This window comes from Cynocephalus volans, chromosome 5, assembly GCF_027409185.1.
Source record: "Cynocephalus volans isolate mCynVol1 chromosome 5, mCynVol1.pri, whole genome shotgun sequence".
Lineage (NCBI taxonomy): Eukaryota > Metazoa > Chordata > Mammalia > Dermoptera > Cynocephalidae > Cynocephalus > Cynocephalus volans.
Window position 1 is genome coordinate 42,005,940 of NC_084464.1, and position 5,888 is coordinate 42,011,827.

A 5,888-nucleotide genomic window follows, 5' to 3' on the forward strand; every position below is an offset into this window, starting at 1 on the left:
GGCGTGGGGGGCCGGGGGTAGCTGCTTGGGGAGAGGGAGGAGCTCAGGGGGGACACTTTTCCTGGGAAGGGCTGCTGAAGGGGTGTCGGGGAGGCGCCTCCATCCCTGGTTTTGTGGGAAGGAGGAGGATAGAGTCCCGGGGAAGCAGGGAAGGTTGGCTTCCTACGGCCCCCGCGGCTCCGGCTCCCGCCACAGCCACCGCCACCGCGGACTCTGCTCGCGGACTGACTGACCGACGGAGGGGAGGAGGAGGAGAAGCGGGGCTGGGAGGGGGCTCTGACGTCACGGGCGGCGCGCGGCGGCGGGAGGGGGTGGGGGCGGGCGGGGGCTGGGGGAGGGAGGGGGAGGGGTGGGGATGGAAACGAGCGCCGAGGTGGGGACTTCAGTGGGAGGGGAGGGGAAGGGAGAGAGGACGTAGCCTCGTGGGAGAAAGAAATGCACGGGGAAGGGAGGGGTCCCACCTAAGGGGACACTAGGGGAGGAGAAAAGAGGGGACGGGGCGTGCCAGGAGGGCGGGGCGGCGGAGGGAGCCGCGGGAGGCTGAAGCACTGAGAAGCCAGGGATGGAGAAGGGAAGGACAAGAGCGGGGACAGGAGAGAAAAGGGGCTGGCGCCTGACATCTGGAGTGGGGGTGTGAATAGATGGGGTGAAGCTGAGGGTTGAGAGAGAGTGGGGGCTGAGGAAGGGGGAAGCGGTGTAGGCGGGAGTGATGGGGACAGAGGAAGGGAGCGCGGGCTGGGTAGACGGAAGAACGAGGGAAGGGAAGAGAAGGCGTGTAAGGAAGGAAAGGAGATGGGGAAAAGCTGAAGGAGGGAGCGTGAGAGGCCTGGCCAGGGCCGAGATAGGTGGGATGGGCTGATGGAGTCCGTTAGGTGACATCCCAGGAAGGGGGCAGGAAAGGAAAGATTCCGGAGAAGGTCGGCAGGAGCCCCATAGGGGAAGACGAGGTGCAAGCTCAGGGTCTCTCAGCACCCTGCCGCCCCCTGCTGGGGCTCTGCCATTTGGCCGCGAGGCAGAGTCTGGGAGGAGGTGGAACCAGGAGAAGTGCAGCCGAGCTGGGACAGGGAGGGACCGCAGCCCCGCGGAAAACCGGGACTGGAGGCAGGAAACAGGTAGGGAGAGAAGGGGACGTCCGCCAAGTGGGGCGAGTCGGGGAAGGTGGGAGAAGGACGACACCCATATCGTGAGGGCAGAATTCCCGGGGGTGGAGGGTGAAGAGTGAAGGGTGAGGGGATGGCAGTGCACACGATACGGGTTTCTGATCTCACCTGAGTGTGGCGTTCGGTTCACTGGCAGCAGGAAAGACGGGATCAGAGAAGAGTTACCACTGGTGCCCAGCTTCCCTGGCCTGATCCCCAGCCCCCTCCCACACCTGTCCATGCCGAAGACCGGGGAGGGCAGAAGCCTGCGTTTCTGAGGGGAAGGTGCCTGGGGATAAGAGCAAGGTGGGGCTGGGGGTCAGGACTTGTTGGTTTTCTTCTTTTCTTTTTCATAGGACAATAGAATTTGAGACAGGAGTGCCACCAGCTAAGGCAGGGACAGAGCCTGGTTTTGTAGAGCCTGAATATTACAAAATCTGGGGATCGGTCTTCAAGAGAAAAATTTTCAAATACAATTGGCTTTAAGTAATTCCTGTTAAAATCTTGTTTTTGCAATTTTTAGAAATTGTGAGAAACCCTAAAGTTTAAGTTTCATTAGCTTCATAGTAAATCCACCCCTGGTTGGGCCCCCAATTTTCAGAATGCTATAGTAAACTAGAAGCAGAATAATTTATTAAGTGAGAAAAATCAGTCCCAAGGATCCTGAGTCTGTGAGGGTAGAGGAAGAATAAGGCATAGAAATGGGATGACGGAATCCCAGAAAAGAAGACTGCAGAGGGAGAGTTTGGGTACCCACAAAAGGGAGAAGTTTGCAGCAGTAGATGGCAAAAAGGTAGTAGACAGACCTGATACAGATTCCCTTAGGAAATAATGGAAGTTGTCTGGGAGGTATAGAAAAGAACTGTTCTCTTCCTGCCGTACATCTAGATTGTCCCTAATGTTTTGATAATTCTGTCTCCAACTTTAAGTCTTTTTACCCTATACATTTCCACTCCCAGATCTCCTCTAGTCATTTTTTCTAAATGCAATGTATGATTTATCTCTGAGTCTTTATAATAATTCAGTTATATAGTGAATGGTGAGAGATCAATTCTAGAAGAAGGTGATGCATATAAAGTTTAAGTTTAGAGAAAGGGAATGAATCTAGGGAAAATTGGACTTTTTAAATCTTAAGAAGGTGAAGGAGGGTGAGATTCATAAAGGAAAAGAGAAAATGTGAAGCCCAAGAATTGGGGGCAGAAGAAGATATACAAAGAGAAAGGTAAAGTTAGGAAGTCCCCAACGTGGGTAAAGTATAACTGAGAACTACAGGAGGAAGTTTGAGGCAGATGGATGGAGGGAAGAGTTGGGCTTTCACCTCCACCTTTCCAAGGCCCTCCCCCACACTTTTATAGTACCCCATCCTTTCCCACCATCCATTCCCAACCCACTCCCACCCTTGCACAAGCATCCTCATTGGCTGCATGTGGGCAGCTGTTCCCCTCACCCTGGCAGTGGGGCTTGGGGGTGCTCCACTGGCCCTGACTACAGATGCTCCGGGAACTGCCCACCAGATGGAAGTCGGGGTCACACCGGAAATCCACCCGGGCTCCATCCAGAGCTGGGAGGTCCCCACCCGTCAGGAAAACTTTCCCATTTTCCAGGGTCAAATAAGACTTGGAGCAGATTCGGACTGTGGAAAGACAGGAAAACAAGAAGAGAGGCGAGTTGGAGAAAGCTCCTTCCCCTAGGAGAGCAGGGGGCTCAGGTTTGGGTTTGGGTCTGCAAGCATCCTGCTCTACAGAAAAAGTGTAAAAAGGATTCGACTTCCTACCTTCCACTCCTCCTTAACTCTGCAAGCATCCACACATTCCCAAAAGAAAAACAGAAAAAGCATTTCCATTGCAGGAACCCAAGATGGAGCTATAAGCACACAAAATGAAATCTCTTCAAAGCTTACAGTGGGTGGTTCTCTGGCTTTGAAATGTGTAGATGTATATAACTTTGGATGCACAATCAAATTTGCTTTTCTTATTATAGTTGTCTTATATTAATATTAAACTGGCTTTTGTTTCTTGGGCATATGGTCTCCAGGTTGGAGACAGAGGTATCCAAAGATATGATGAAATCATTTTAGAATTTCTGGCATAATCTGCCACTAGTTATCCTAAAAGTGAATAACTCATAAGATGAATAATCAAAGTTATTTTATCCAGTGATCAGTGGCCCAATAAAGGGAGGATAAAATGAAATGTGCATGCTGCTATCTTTACGACCTCCAACTGCACACAGCAAAATCCCTCTTACATAGTAGTCATGCAACAAATGTACTTGTGATCTTTGTTACACTGGATTTAAAGTGCTGACCTGCAAGCAGGAATGCTAAGTTTGAGGCAGAAAAAGGAATGGTCTTGAAGAAGGGAGGGGCTTCCCGAAGCTACTCACCACAGCGGCTGGGTGTGTCCATATCTGTCCAGGAGCCGTTGGCCAGGCACTTGCGGACCTTGGGCCCCACCACCTCGCGCTCCCCCCGGCACACATACTCAATCTCATAGTCCACAGGCAGGAAGTTGATAGCCTTCACCTGGTCCCGAGTCAGGCCCCGGTACCTGATGCCCCCTTCCCAGGGCGGGTGTATGATCTGGCAACCTGAGGGGCGAGTGGGGGAAGCAGACAGAGAGGAATGGTGGGAAAGAAGAAAAGGCAGACTCAGCAGCCGGAGGCAGGGGAGAGGAGGGCGTGGCTAATGGGCAGGCTGGGGACCGAGAGGCTGGGCTGGGGTACTAGAGGGTGGGAGTGCGGACAGAACCCTGGGCTAAAGGACAGGGAGTAATGCGCTGGGATTAAAGCTGATGAGAGAGCCCACAAGTGGGGAGGGGAGGGTGCTGGTTGAGGGTGATGGAGAATAGTAATTAAGAAATTGTGAAGGGTATGGTATGTGGATGGAGCTTGGGGGAAAAAAAGGCTAAATGAGGATATGTGAGTTGAATTAGTATGAGAGGAGGGGGGCCGTATAAGACCATCTGGGCAACCAAGTGGGACCAAGGAAAGTGAGGAATAAATGAGGTAGTGATGTAGGGCCAGGAAAGGGGGATAGGGCTGACACGACAACGCCGGGTCACAGAAAGGTGGTGTAGTGTAGTAATGTGGGGCAGAGAAAGGGGTGCTGGGTAGTAATGTGGGGTGACAGAAAGGAGGTCAGGAGTAGTAAAGTGGGGCCGAGCACAGGGGCTGCCACCGGGATGCTATGTAGGGCTGTCGGGATAGTGATGGGGACCAGAAATGAGGAAATGAAGGGAAGCGGGGAGTGAGGTGGAGGAGGGCCCGAGGTCGCCGGAGAAGAGTGCACCTTCCGAGGTGGCGTTGGGGGTCTGCGCCCCGCCCGCGCCCGGGAGGCGGAGGAACAGTGGCGCCAGCAGCAGCAGCAGCAGCAGCATCTGAGTGAGAGGCGGCCGTGAGGACCGGACCGAGCCCCGCCGGCGCGGCCCGGAGAAGCGGCCCGGCCTCCCCCCAGTCGCCTCGCGGGATCCGACCCGGCTCAGCCCGGGGACGTGGAGAGCGCCCCGCGGAGGAGGCGGGGGCGGAGCCCCGCGCGGGGTGGGGGGAGAGGAGGAGAGAAAGCCTGTCCCCACCCTCCTCCTGCCTCCCTCAGCCCCCCACCCTCCCGGGACTCCACCTCTCACCACCTCCTCTCCCCCGGCCCCCGCGGCACGCCGAACCCGGCTTACCCACGCTCCCAGGATCGGCCGCCTCATCGCTCCCCGATTCCATCCCCGCCGTTCCTCCTCTCCCCCAGCCCCCGGTCCCCCCGCTCGGCCCTGCGCCCGCCGGCCCTCCCCCGCGCGCCCCTCTCCAAGCCCTGCTTCCCCGGGGCCCTGGCTCTTACCTCGGCGCGCCGGCCCAGCTCCCCGGCTCTCCCCGGGCCTCAAGGCCCCAGGCCCAGCCGCTCCTCCCCGCTCCCCCCTCCTCTCTCCTCCACCTTTCCTCTCCGCCCGTCCCTCCTCCCCTCGAATCCGGGCTCCGGCTCGGCCAGGGTCTCGCCCCTCCTCTCTTGCTTCCCCCAAACCCCACCCCTGTCTCTCCTTCCCCGGGGCGGCGCGGCCGCGGGAGCGAGGGAGCCGGGAGGGAAGGAGGCGGCGCCGGGGACCGGGGAAAGCTCCCGGGCGGAGGGAAGAAGGAGGGTGCAGGGGAAGACAGGGCGGGGGGAAGAGACGGGGAGACCGGGGAGAGGGCACCTCCCACAACCCGAGCCCCGGGAGCCGCCCCGGATCCCGGCCCCGCCCTGGACCGCCCACAGCGCCAGGGGGCGGGCAGCGGACAGGCTCGGGGCTGAGAAGTAGGAGAGAGGGAGACACCGGTGCACCCCACACACCGGCGGGGACCGAGCACTGCCGAGGTTGCGTTGCTGGGGGCAAGACAACTGGAAACTGGGGTGGGGGCGAGGGGACCCCAGCCAAAGGCAGGGGAGCCGGCGTTGAGGCATGGAGTCTGGGATGAAGGTGGAGAAAGACGGTTGCACAAAGACAGAGCAGCCCTGGATCCGGGTGAGAGGAGGGAGGCCAAGACCAAGGGCTAGGAGGGGAACTGAGACCGGGGGAGAGAGAGGAGAAGCCAGGGTCAGAGGGGACGGGGGGCTGGGGGGCGAGAGCGGCTCCGGGTCCAGCAGCCATGCTCCTCGCCCGCTCCGTGCAGGGAACGTGCAGAGCGGACTGGAAGCAAAAGACGGGGAAGGGGCATCGAGGAGAGAAATTGAGGTAGGAGGAAAAGAAGAAAAAAAAAGGGCAAGAGAAAAAAGGAATCTCCACGTGG

The 5,888-nt window shown here is 57.7% G+C and overlaps 1 pseudogene; it reads right to left on the minus strand.

The window, feature by feature from the left end:
• Nucleotides 1-162: 162 nt before the first annotated feature.
• Nucleotides 163-5,001, minus strand: LOC134378983 (gamma-aminobutyric acid type B receptor subunit 1-like; annotated as a pseudogene).
• Between the last annotated feature and the right edge of the window lie 887 nt (nt 5,002-5,888).